Consider the following 14,149-nt stretch of genomic DNA (forward strand, 5'->3'; position numbering starts at 1 on the left):
ATAATATGCCTTAGGATATTGCTGATTGACTTTGTTCCACCCCTTGCCTCTTTGAGTGTGGCAGTTTTGCATTAACCCTGGGAAATCCAAGCAAATTATACTCATGGTAAAGACCTTCCGACTCCCTGAGCAACAGGAAAATGAAAAATATACTATCAGAATTATAAAAGCCCCACACAATATGCTTTCAATTTAGGGCTGTTCTGGGGAAGCAAGGCATTTTCTGTCTTGAAATGCTCGGCATGTTTGTTACAGATGTCAGTGGGCACTGAAAGAAAACATGGTCACTTTATAACGAGGTTAACCCTTAAGCCAGAAAGACCCTCTGATCAAACATAAAAGACATCTGAAGGAAAAAAAGGGAGAGTGGGTTACAAATGGTGAGCATCGTTATCAAGTTAATGCATAGAGAGGTCTTGGGAAAAAAAAAAATGTACCAGATACGTAACAGTCATAGAAACAACAGCTACCAACGAGAGGCTACTCCCTGGTGACAAGTGAAGCATCACCTTCTCCAGAGGGGTTGCAGAGGACAATGCAGGGCTTTGAGTGTTCTGTCTCTTACAGACAGATAGGTTGGAAAAGTGGCAGTCCTTACCCTGGTCTGAAAGAAGGAAAACTCCCGCTGCAGACCTAAAGTCTTCCTGCCACTGTCAATCATAGCAGCATCAACCCACAAAGGCTCTTCTGGCTGATGTTGGAGTGCCTTCCCCTTCACTACACCAGCTGCCTCCTTCTGGAGTGAACAAAATTCAGTGCACGACTATGCAAGTACTCATGAGTTTTCCAATCAGCAGCAAGTGATGGTAGTGTAACTGTCAGTTTCACACTATGCTCCGCGTTCTGAATGGTAGCAAAGTAAAATGACCACATATTGGTCCAATTTTCACTCTAATCCTGTTCAGAGAAGCTCAGAGCAACCAGAGACACTGAAGCCATCATTCCATGTAGTTAAGCAGCACCTGGATACTTTTTATATTTTTTCATGTTCAGAAGATTATCTTCTTCCTCCTCACCCATGAAAGCTGACAGAAAACGTTGACAGAATTGCAGCTATTCAACCAGGAAAACTACTTTTGTGACAATAGTGAGAGAATATGTAAATCACTGTAATTAAGATCCTACCCAGTTGTTGAGCTTTTTGGAACAAGTACCCAGTGGTATGAGATTTGACTGTACAAGTCATGGAACATTTTCTAACTCAATGTATAAAATTAGGCACCGAGACAGCCCAAGCATTACCAAGGAATGGCCACAAACCTTTTTAGTTTCTTTGCTGCTCACAGGTGGTGGTACATGATGGTACCCTGAATAGCAAAGGCCCTTGAGCACTTTGCACGCATGTTCAAGTTGACATGTACCAGTTTACACTGAATCTTTGAAACTGTGGAGCCTTAGAAAGGGAACATACCATCAAATTTTATACCTAGTCCATTATTGTTTTAGTTTTGCTCCCAGCTCTACCCATTTATGTGGTTTTATATTAGTTTCCTACTTTTAAAGCATTCTTCTGTCTCACTGCTATTGAAAGACATCCCCACCCCACTCTGTCCCCCCTACCCCCACACAAGCTGTTCTATCAAAAACAGAGCCTGACCAGCCATAGATATCAGGACATGGAGACAAGACCCAGGTAAGACCTGTTCCCCAGCCTTTACCAGACCTCAGAGGGAACCTCCAGCCTTGGTTACCCCAGACCCAAGAGAACTCCCTGAACTATGTGAGCTGGAAGGATGGGCAGGAAAAATAAACTCCTAAGGAACAGTCTGCTCACAGGAGCAGCACAGGCTGCCTGGCTATATCTGGAAGCAGCAGAAAGGAGAGGTATTCACAATGGTGGACCTCATGACATTCCAGCAGTGTGAACCACCTAGGGACACTTGACCTTAGAGGAACCCCCCTCCTTTAGTTCTCTGGAGTGGGAAAGCCCTGCAGCACTTCCAAAGGCAGATTAATCCCTGATAAGTGACATTTGGTCTGGCATTATTTTAGGGGGAAACAGGAGAGAAAAAGAGGATTTCTCAGGTCTGGTTATTGTCATAGACATATCCAGCCAAGCTGCTTTTTACAGAACACTGTGTCAGAGCAGTTCAGCACGTCAAGTCTCTCAGCTCCACGAAAGAGGTTTACAACCAGAATCCTACATAACATGGCAATGTATTTATTTGTACCACAATCTTAATTGAACTGCTGTCTCAGCTACTGTTTTGCTGCCCTGTGGTTTCTAGTACAGCATAACTAAACTGATGGCGGCTATTCATCTACTGGGATTCAATTTATATCCTCAGCCTTCTGCTGCTGAAAAAGAAATATTACCACGTCTGGTAAAGGGCCAGGTTATTAAAACTGAAAATCCTGTCTTACCTGCGGAGGTTTTGTTACTGTCAGCTGTACAAACTTTGACTATCGTTATACCCATGTTATACATTTTTTCTTTCTTAACAGCATACCTTGGTAAATAAAATCAGTACTTCAATGTCTAAAAGTTAATCTACCATTAAAAAAGAACTTTATTTTAAAATAAAGAGCTTGCACTCCATTCAATAAAACTGACTCTCAGACCTCCAAAGACACTGCAAGGAGAAAACCAATGAAAGAGCAAACTGCCACCTGTACAGATGTTCATCTGCTGGGAAGGAGGGGAAAAATTCACACCTCTCCCCCCTTTATTAAAGCAGATAGCTGCATTTTGGCTTGAATTCTCCATCCACAGTATATACATAACAGTAGCTATTTACACCCCTACTGCAAAAGAACTAAGTTTGACAAATGAAAAATAAAATGAAGTACAAGCTCAACTTGCTAATCAAATTGATTATTTACCATCAAGGAAAATAACCCCCAAGAGCTTTTGCAAAGCCCCACTTTCCCCACCCACCCTGACTAGGACGGACAGCACCTTGGCACACTGACAATAATCTCCAGGCTTTCAGAAGAGTTGATCGTTTAATGTGTTCTCATGCTTCTGCTAAGTTGAACTTGGGGTTTTAAAAATAAATTCGCTTGGGCTGCGTGATATAAACACAAGGTAATTTGTGTCTACCTTGACAGTATACTTTCTACAAGTATTTGAAGTACATTTTACTTTAGTATAAATTCTTACATATGCATAGCTTAATTAAAAAAAAAATCACAGGACCTATACCATATTTCTAACATATGGTTTTCAAGCCACCATACAATTAACTTTTGAGGGAGTCATATAATCTATTTGAACAATGGAAAGGTATAATCAAACAGTCAGAAACAAACTATACTGTGCCAAAAAGACTATCCATCAAGAGATTAAGCAGTAAGACCACAGACCATACAATACAACTGACTAATGCTTACCCCTCAGGTGCACTGTGAGCCAAAAGTCCATCAGTCAACATTGCCTTAAAGCCTGTTGGGTCTTTTAATGATCGAAAAATCTGGCTGTGTTAAATGTCTATTTTAAGTGACTTTAATACTCGGGCAAGTACTTGACTGACAGCTTTGAAGACTGAAATCCTCTATCCATCACCAGACCAGATCAAGGAGACCATATACTTCTACACCCACCACTAATACACAGTCCGCTGTAGCTTGAACCTCAAGAGATAAGTAGGTCGTTAGGGCTTCATACCCGTTCACTCATTGGCCTGGTTACTGAAACTGCCTATTAGTGCACATTGTGGAGCTACCGTCACCCAGAACATCTCAAAACACTGCGAACTGGACAGTCCGGACTCATTTCTGACAGGCTACTGTATAGGCAACATAGCTACTTTATACATTGAATGGACATGTTCAGGATGAAACCTAAGCATGGTAGCTAGCTGAAGTGCAGAAAAGGAAAGAAAGTTCATTTGTTAGCAACTATAGCCTCCCCAAAAGCAAAAAGGAAAGCCATGAGTCCTGGTGGCACGAGACACGATAGAAAACAAATATCTGTTGTATTGACATCAGAACTGTTAATTTTCATATTCTCTTTATTCTTCATTTGGGCAGCTAAGAGAGACCTCTCCCAGTCCCAACTCACCCAAGTTTTTAAACACAAACAAAAAAACAGAATAAAATAAAACATGGAGATACACATCTCAAAGCAGGAAAGGACTTGGGAGGTCATCAAGTCCAGTCCCCTGCCCTCTTGAGAGGATCAAGTACCATCCTCCCCCTGCTCCCTTTTTAATATATTTGCCCCAGATCTCTAAATGGCCCCCTCAAGGATTGAGTTCATAACCCTGGGTTTAGGTGGCCCATGCTCAAACCACTGAGCTATCCCTCACCCAGGCTGTGTCTACACCAGCCAAAAACTTCAAAATGGCCATGCAAATGGCCATTTTGAAGTTTACTGATGAAGCGCTGAAATACATATTCAGTGCCTCATTAGCATGTGGGCAGCCACGGCACTTCAAAACTGATGCGGCTCGCTGCCACCTGCATGCTAATGAGGCGCTGAATATGTATTTCAGCGCTTCATTAGTAAACTTCGAAATGGCCATTTGCATGGCCATTTTGAAGTTTTTGGCTAGTGTAGACGTAGCCCCAGAGAGCAAAAGCAGTAATACTAGTATGGGTAGTTTTAGATATGCCTCATACTCTCCCCTGCCCTCATTACACCTAATGCTTTCATTTGTTTTTTCCCCAGACTTACTGTAAACACATGCTTTCTGTCACAGAATGAAATAAGCATTACAACCAAGATAGTCTAAAAATTAGTTCTTAAAATTAGGCTCGTTACTCTGATTAACTTGAAGCCTTAAAAAACCCACCACACACAACCAGAACAAAAAGTTTGGCCAACAGAAGATTTTGCTGAAGATTTAGATACAGAACCTCTTTAGCTAATGGAAAGGATCAAAATCTAGCAAATAATTTAATGACAAATAAAAATACATTACTTGGCTCTCCCCGATGAGTCACTGCAGACTCAACATGTGGATATTTTAGATACTTTCTGAAGTTCTCAATTCCTTATTTCCAATGTAACAAAAAAATCTCTAAGACATTGGTTAACAACCAACTCTATTCTTCCATTCCTAAATCAGTACATTCTTCTTATGTGAATGTTTCTTTATTGTTTCCAGCTAAACTTTAACCTGGGAGATTATTAAAGTCAAATTTAACCTCAAAAGAATTAAATGAGCCTTCCAAAATATTGGCAATGGTGAGGTGAAAAGTGACTGAAAAGCTGCATATGATGTATTAACGGCTTTCCAAGCAACTGACCTAATCCCATCAAGAACAGCTTCTTATTCTGTAAGGGGTGGGGATGGGGGAGGTTGGAAAAAAAAGGTGGAGAAAGAAGTGGAGCATGTCTTTCAACAAGGCCCTTCTCGTATGGTCATGTTCTGCTAAGGAAGCACCATCATCATTTTTTCCTGTCTGTACATTGTTGGCATTACTACATTAATTAAAAGCAATGAAAAAAAAATAGGAGATGGAGACCTGTGCTTCCACATACCAAGGAAAGCTGGCTTGTGAATCACAAACCAAAGTTATCCCGAAGACATAATGCTCAGGGTCCCCTCACCCCAGCAACATAAACACCAAATGGTGCCAAAGGCAGAAAGAAAATGAAACCAAACCCTAGAGAAGACAGCCCCTCTTTCCCATCACAAGCCAGAGTCTGCAATATCACAGGGAATAGATATTTCTTCCGCAATGCTTGTAAGACACACTGCTGTTCTGCCCTCTATACCACACACGGGGCCCAAGTAGTGTGGCAGTGTTGTATAGAGGCTCTCTGCACCACAGCACAAATTCACTCAGTGTAACTGGTTGACTCTCTAATCCAGCTGTCATACTGTTCATTACAATTTATATTTCAGTAATGCCTAGAGGTCACCAAGTCAAGCTCTCATTTGGCCTAGGGGCTGCACAAATATAACCTTCCACAGTGGTCTACTTTTACAAAACCGCAGCATTCCCCTGCTCCGCCCCCAAATTTCTAAACATAAAAGGAGAAAGTATTTTCCACTGTTTAGAAAATGTTTGAAACTTTCGAAAAGCGAGGCATTCCAAAAGCAGCACGAGTTCAGTCTTCTCCCTGTCCCACCTACCGAGTGTACCTTTGACTCTTTACCCTTCCTCCTTTCCAACCACTTTCCTCCTTTTCTGGCCAAGAGCTTAGGTAGCCCTCACACCAGGGTAAATCCCATTTATGTATGCCTTGAGACTCCCAGAACCTCCCCTTCCACTACAAGCTTCTAATGCAAAAATTACTTTTGTTCTCAAGGAAAAGCCCTGCTGATCTATAGGGACAGAATGAAGAAGAAAGTCTTATTTTTGTACAGCTTGCCTTTCAATAGTCCGCTGCTCATTTTGTGCTTCTCCTCCCGAGAGCCACAGAAGTTTCCGACCATGCTGGAGAAACATTCTGGTGAATGGAAATAGCACTAAGTCATCAGCAGTGTTCCCTGTAAGCTGAGCATTTGGGCGGCTGCTCGGGAGAGATTCAGGTGCCACCCAGCTGATCAGCAGAGCACCTGCAGCCACCTATGGTGCGTAGCATGCGTTTCTGCCGGTGGTGCGCACGCACGCACACATGCACTGATGCTCCTAACAAAGTTTATTCCACCCATGGACGGAAAAAGTTAGCGGGAACGACGGTCATCAGTATTTATGAAAATCTAGTGTTTTTTCTTCCACACGCTGATTTACACAGCATAGTACAGGATTGCTCAAGATTGGTGAACAGGACCACAAAGCGCTGCCAAGAAACAATTTGGAATCAGAATCAAACAATACAATTCTGCTTTCCAGATGTTCCTGCTGAACTCAGTGAAACGTTTGTGTCCAAGGAATGCAAAAATGAACCCTGAATGAATTCCAAAAAAAGGTAGCCTCCCAAAACACCACATCAGCTTCCACCCAACACATAGGATAGGCTACAAGATCTTCTCCACAGTTTTGCCTTATGGCTCAGAAGATCTGCCTGAAGTGCATCGGAACAATATAAACATGATCAGTGTTTAAAAGTAGAAGAACCAGAATGACAACCCCAAACGACAACCACAATGAACTATTCAAAATCTGTGCTAGACAACAGTAACAGATACTAATAACCAGAAAGAAATTAAAAGCACGGGCCCAATAATTCATTTTTAATACATTTTTATTCTAAGGCAAAATAGTAATGACAAAGTGTATATTAACAGAGTTGCAAGCTTTACAACAAAGTTATTATTCATGCATGCAAAGCCACAATTAAAAGGATCACCTTTTGCATTCCCAAGTCTTCGTTTGTCACACAAAAAAAAACAAACAAACAAACAAACCTGACACACACTATGTGAAATTTCATTCAAAAGGGTGTGGGTTTTTTTGGGCGGGGGAGGAACTGCTAAAATTATGTCTGGCAGAAAACAATGTGCCTCTTTTGTATAGGAACCACTTCTCAAACTTAATTGCTAACAGAACACCCATAATTCACACAAAATTGAACTTTAGCTCAAGCCAAAGAAGTGTTAGTAAGACAATTTACAGTATAGCTCACATTGCTACTAGATATACCTAAACAATTCACTTGTAGGATTGATCACTTGTAGCTCTGGTGTAAGCAAAACACTTAGCGAAAAAGTTAGGGAAACTTAACTTATGGCCTGCGTCAATTGCATAGTAAACCATGTTTTTTAATAAATAGGCTATAACCAATCTCTAAGCAGCTCACCACAAGCCCCAAATTTGGCAAGAGACGACTATTAAAAGGAATGTAAAGTTCATTCCAAAACGTCTGTTTCACAAGCATTCTGGGACCCACAGTCTGATTCTTTTTAATGGGTCTTTTGAACTCAGTAAACAAGACGTTTTTTTTTCCCTTTAGCTATAAATCTAGCTTCTCAATGATGGAAGCCTTTGGCTGCCAAAGTGTAGACTACTATTGATTAGGTACGTGCAATGGGTCTTGGAGACAGTAAAGCCAGAAAATTTTGGACACACTCTTCCATGTCTAATGGGAGGAATTGCACAACAATTCCAGGAGAAGCTTTCCAAGATCCAACATTGAGAAGAATGCTAATCACAGAGAAACAAATTTCTACTCTTCTCAACTGACAGGCAAACAAAAACACCACACAAAAGAGGGAGGGGACTTTCACCTAATAGATTGTCATGCATTCATCTTTTAGAAGATGAAGGTTACTAAGAATTAGCACAAACTGACTGATTTGCTCTCTGTTTAGGTCATAGGAGTCGCAGAGATTCTAAAACGACACTTTTTAGGTAGAGCAAAACAATGATTATGGAACTCTATAGAGTGACTGATAAAAATTTCCTTCAGGAAACAGGCCGTATTCCACAGGAGCAACAACCGTCTTTGTCACGTGGGATTAGCGCCTGTCTATCCTCTCAATCTGTAAAGCAACAACCTTGTGGTCTGTACACTCATTCACCTGTCACCAGAAAAAAATGCATGGGCCAGCACTCTGTGCAGGGTAGTCAGACATTTTCCCCATAATAGTATCCATCAGGTCAGCTTAGCCACCCTTTGGAGTTACGCCTTCATGGAGCTCAATATAGGGCTCTGCTGACTCCCCCTGCCTCGGTGTTTACTTGTTGGCTACTCTGAAAGAGGGGTAGGAGTGTAGGTATTGGAATGGACAGAAGAAAACACATTCTAGAAGAACAACAGTTAGTTACAAAAAGGTTAGTAACCTCTTTTCTTTCACTTGATTGCTCATGTCATTTCCAATTAGGTGATGTTGTGAAGACCAGGACTTTAAGAGGGTTCAAAAAAGAACTAGATAAATTCATGGAGGTTAGGTTCATCAATGGCTATTAGCCAGAACGTGTAGGAATGGTGTCCCTAGCCTCTGTCAGAGGCTGGAAATGGATGACAGGGGAGGGATCGCTCAATGACCACTTGTTCTGTTCACTCCCTATCAGGCACCCGGCTCTGGCCACTGTCAGAAGACAGGATACGGGGCTAGATGGGTCTTTGGTCTGACCCCGTGTGGCCGTTCTCTTGTTCTTATGATTTACAAGGTTAAGTTTTGGAGGCAGGGTAGCAGCTTAAAATGATCACTGACTGAAGTACCACTCTACCAAAGGCTGCATCTTCTTTGACATGCTAGGTACAGACATAATGTGATGTCACTGTATAAATGGAGGACCATGTTGCTGCTCTACATATTTCCCATGTTGGAACATGTGCTAGGAACACCCTTGGTGAAGCCAGTCCCGTGGTGGAGTGCACTAATATACGGAGAACTACACCTCATAGAGCTGGAAGGGACCTTGGAAGGTCATTGAGTCCAGTCCTCTGCCCTCTTAGCAGGGCCATGCACCATCCCTCACAGATTTTTTTTAAAAATCTATTTGCCCCAGACCCCTAAATGGCCTCCACAAAGATTGAACTCACAATCCTGGGTTTAGGAGCCCAATGCTTGAAACACTGAGCTATCCCTGCCACCGCTTTAAGCAGAGGGGCAGGCACCTTCAGGAAGATCGTAGCATGGCTGGACGCAAGACACGATGCACGATGAAATTTGCTGAGAGGGGACTAGCACCCTTTTCATCCTGTCTGCCACAAGCAGTTGAATTGGTTTTGTTCTCTCAGTGTAAAAGGCTAGCACTCTGCCAGCTCCACTGGACTTAGTCCTGGAGCTCCCACCTTATGAGGTGCAACAGCTCGAGGCTCAGGTACCAAAGATGGTTGAAATCTTAAGTCCAGGAAGAATGGGAAGGTGACTGTGGCCTTCCATGAATTTACAGGATGAGATGTGTATCAGTGGGGATGGGATCAGGCTAGAGCGATCAACACCACCCAAACGTCTTCCCTCCATATCTTGAGGAGCATCTTGTAGAAAGAGAGGGATGGGCGATGGCTTCCCCAGGATAGGAGGAACACATCCGCAATGGAGCCCGGGCTGAGATTCAGGAAGGCACAGAATTTCGTGTTATGATGCGTGACAAGACAGGTTAGACTGTTTATCTGAGTAAAGCCCTACTATTGGAAGATGTAACTTACGAAATCTGGGCACAGGGACCACTTGGAACCATGACCATGACTGCTGCAGCAGCAAAGTTTTCTGAAGCAGAAACATTTTTCAGGTTTGAGAGGAAAAAACCTGGGCCCAACCTCCACAAAACAGGTAACCCACTCAAGAAAAAAGCAGGCAAGGCAGAAGGTCGTAATGGATTTTTGGGATCTCTAAACTTCTACTCTATTGTCTGACTTTCATTTATATATGCATTCTGCAGAACCTTGCTTAATTCGCACTAATGATGAGAAAACCTTAGGGGAACTACTGAATTTTGCAAGCAATTGAACACAGATCGTATTGATAAAAAGCCAGTTTACTGCTAGAAGATGCTATTTTGCATTCTGAAGATCAGATGACGGCAGTCCCAGGGTTTGTATGCCAGATACACAGAAGTACACTGATAAGGACTATTATTCAAGTTAATGAGATTTTTCTTTGAGGTTAATTTTTTCCCCTTTAAGTAAGTTGAGAGAAAAATTAACTAAAATAGTTAAGCAAAAATTTCCTGTCAAAATGTTTGGAGTTAATGCCAAACAGTCATCCGGTCTGCTATAATATTCTGGATGCTCTACTGACACTCATGGATGAGGTGGTGGTCTGCAAGAGACGAAGAGTTACCAAAAGCCATGGAGACACTACAGGTTTGCCCTAGAAGTAATACTATATGAGCTGGCAATTCCATCTCCAATTGTGATTACTTCTCCTATACAAGCAAAGTCTGGGAAACGTTCCAGGAAAGGGAGTAACAGTCTATACCCTACAAATGATGAACTGGGTCTGGGACGATAGTTTGAGGGGATCCCCAAAGAAAGAGTAGCTCCAGAAGCCCAGATGGGACTGAGAATCACAGAACTGCTGCCACAGATGCTGCATTACAAATTAGAATTTTATATATTTTCGAAAGTTTCATCACAAGCTGGCAGGCTCTGTTCAGAAGAAATTTAGGACTGGAATAACAAAGGAAGCCAAAGACCAAGGTATATTAAATGAGGTCTGTGAAAGAAGCCTCTACAATGTACAGTTCTAACTAGTACTATCACTAACTTCCATAAGCACCAAAATTCAACAGACCACACATACGGCACTAGTACAGTCTAGAAAAGCCAGGGATTTAACTGAAAATAGTTGCTGCTTTTGGTTCTCCTGGTTAGCATTGACTGAATGAAGTTAAAATGTCACATGACGCACTTCAGCCTGATTGCTATCAGAGACTGTTTTATTCTGAATGATTTTGTATGCTACAAACAACTCCAGGTATTTCAGAAAAGTAATCAATCCACAAAGGATACCTTTTGCTTTCTTTATCAATTGCACAAACAGGAAATATTTCACTCAACTCTGCCATTTCCGAATGAACTTTTAGCTACTTCTCCCTGGGCTAAATAGTATAAACATGCTACTTATTCCACCTTGCTCCACTCAAACTCCAAAGTGGGGTCATCCTGGAATTTGACTTCATCAAATGAAGAAAACGACATACGTGCAGAGGGCCATATGATCTTTGCCAATGATCAGCTCAAACTTTCTCGTAGGGCTCCTATCTCAGAATTTAGGAGGAACTGCTCTGTACACACCTTAAAGGCCCTTCTAACGTAAAGTGCTACCCCACTTCCTTAATATCCTAATTGAACACTACAAATCAGACATTTGAAAACTCATCTATCTGCAAATGGAGACTGCTTTGAAGCATTAAGAGCTTTATAGGCAATGGATCCCAGAATTACAAGATAATTTAGAATTACCAGGAAAAAATAAGGTCCCACTGGTGGCTCTGTGACTCATTTATTAACTTCTCAATTTCATATTATGCAAATTTTGTCCCAAATAATTAAAGTGCTTTCAAGCATAGATATAAGGACAAGTTTGTGAATCATCATGGGACACTGTCAGAAAAATCATAACATTCAGGGATTTTTTCCAATCAAGATCTGCTATAGAAAACACAATGTTCTTTGTAGCTCCCACAACCGTTGTTGGTGAAGAACTAACCTTCCTACTTTAATGCATAAACTATGCGAGTCAAAGCTGCCTGAAATTCAGAGTTCCGGAACGACAAACATACAGTCCTCTCCTAGGTACAAACCATCCATAGCCTCTGTCCACAGAATCCAGCCCTCAATATATCTTTTAGGAATCTTATCTGTGCACTCAAAAGGGAATGAAAAACACAGAAGATCAGTAAATGTAGGTCACATTAAATTAAATCCCACTTTATTTTAATGGTAAATTAAGCAGAAAGGCATCAACAAAATTTGTACCTTATTTCCCAGAGCCTATCTATATTCTCCTGCCTCCCCCCTCCCCCCCAACCAACAAAAACACACAAAGAATCCCCTTAGCCCCCAAAACATGCTGGAGCCAGGAAACCCATCTCCATCCCCCACCAAGCTCACGCTAGGGCTAGGGAAAGAGGCCCAACCCAGCCTCACCCCTGCAGCTCGCCAGGGCCAGTCACATCCCCAGCCCCAGCCCATCACTCTGCCCACCTCCTCCTCTTGCTCTGGCCTCCTCCCCGCTGCTGCCCTGGCTGGGGCCAGGGAAAGACGTGCCGCTGTGACCCCACACCTGGCCCCCCCCAGCTACTCTGGCCATGCCTGGGGGAAAGTCACAGCCCCAGCTTCCCCCTCACTAGTCTGGCCATGGGCAGGCACAAGACCTGCAGCTGCAGACCCAGCCCCAACCTCAATCTCCCTCTGCCACTCCAGAGCTGGGGCCAGGGGCTGGTGCTGCAGTCCAGCCTCCCTGGGCCCGATCCTCGCCTGAGATCTAGTACTGTGGCATACGCCCCCAAAGACTGCCTACCCGCCCCGACCCCACAGCTCATGCCAGGGCCACTGAAAGCAGCCCAGCCTGTCCCCCCACCCCAGATCTTAGGCATGGGCCAGGATCTGGGTCCTGACCTGGAGTCACCCCCACCTGGGAAAGGCGTGGGGGGAGGGGGAGGCTGGAAGCCATGGCCCAAACAGCTCCTCCATGTGGGAGAATGGCGGTGGGCAGAAGCTATGGCCCAAACCATACCCCTTCTGATGACAGGAGGAGAGGCCGGGAGCCTTGGCCCAAACCAGAGTCATAATCCAGAGACAGCCAAAGGAAGCTGGGAGCCATGGTCCAACCCCCTCTACCCAGGACAGGCAGAGAGGGCTAGGATCCGCAGTGTGACCCACCCCCCAGGGACAGATAAGGTAGGCCCAGAAGCAGGAAAAAACCCTTCAGATAAGGACCGAGCAAAGCCAGGTGCATCTGCTAATGACATAAAAAAGAGACATTGACCTTAAGTTCAGTTGCTATGCAGTCAGCCAAATTCCCTTTACCGGTTTTGCCGTTTTAGTCAGCGTTACGATTTTAAGTGCTTTTCTCTTCTTCTTGCTGTCTGAATGACCCACACAGAGAGGAGAAATTCATCTAAGATGTAAAATTGCTACTTAAATAAAAATGTATTTGAATGTCACCACTGTAACATACAAAAGAAAAAAAAAGTTTGTACAGGCTAAGTTTGCCACCTCCTAGGACATCCAACCCACCAAACACACCCAAACCCCAGGAAGGGAACATGCATTTATATTTTATTTTTATGACCCTGAAAGCCTTGGTGTATCTCAGCAGAGACTAACCATCCCACTCTTCTAAGTAAAGGCTACAGTGAAAGGGGATACAGTTCTCCAGGGACTTCCTACGGTGACAGGAAAGTACCCAGAATTTCCATGAAAAGGCAATTTTAGCCCAGAATGAGAGATGAGGAATGGAAGTGATTCAGTAAATAGATGGAAACTTTTCTCTTATTATGTTCGTTTTCCAGGCCTCTTTAAAATGGTTTCAATACATTGTACTCAAGAGGTCAAAACTGAGCCAGATTGTACCAAGCCAAAAAATATGATCATGAAATAGTAGCACAATTGTGTCATTTGAATACCAACATCTCTCCAATGCCTCTGTTTTTACACCATCATAAAAAGAAATGTGCAGATATAACTTTAACACTGCTGTTATTGTGGCCAGAAGTGAGATTGAAAAGGCTTTTTAGAAACCACGCTGTCTAGACTTATTGAACCAGACTAATTAGGTTTCAGAAGCTAGGCACAACTTATTAGGAATATTTTCCTATTTGTCAATATTTTTACAGTGATTGACATTAGAAATTACAGCCTTGATTACTCAGTAGTCTAAAAAGGCTATCCAAAATTTAAGACAATCGGGCCGAA

General features: G+C 42.8%; 1 protein-coding gene across 2 annotated transcripts in view; it reads right to left on the bottom strand.

The window, feature by feature from the left end:
• Positions 1-14,149, bottom strand: part of COP1 (COP1 E3 ubiquitin ligase) — a 163,441-nt gene that overhangs the window by 89,536 nt on the left and 59,756 nt on the right. The window lies entirely within an intron of this gene.

The sequence above is a fragment of the Carettochelys insculpta genome, chromosome 9, assembly GCF_033958435.1.
Source record: "Carettochelys insculpta isolate YL-2023 chromosome 9, ASM3395843v1, whole genome shotgun sequence".
NCBI lineage: Eukaryota > Metazoa > Chordata > Testudines > Carettochelyidae > Carettochelys > Carettochelys insculpta.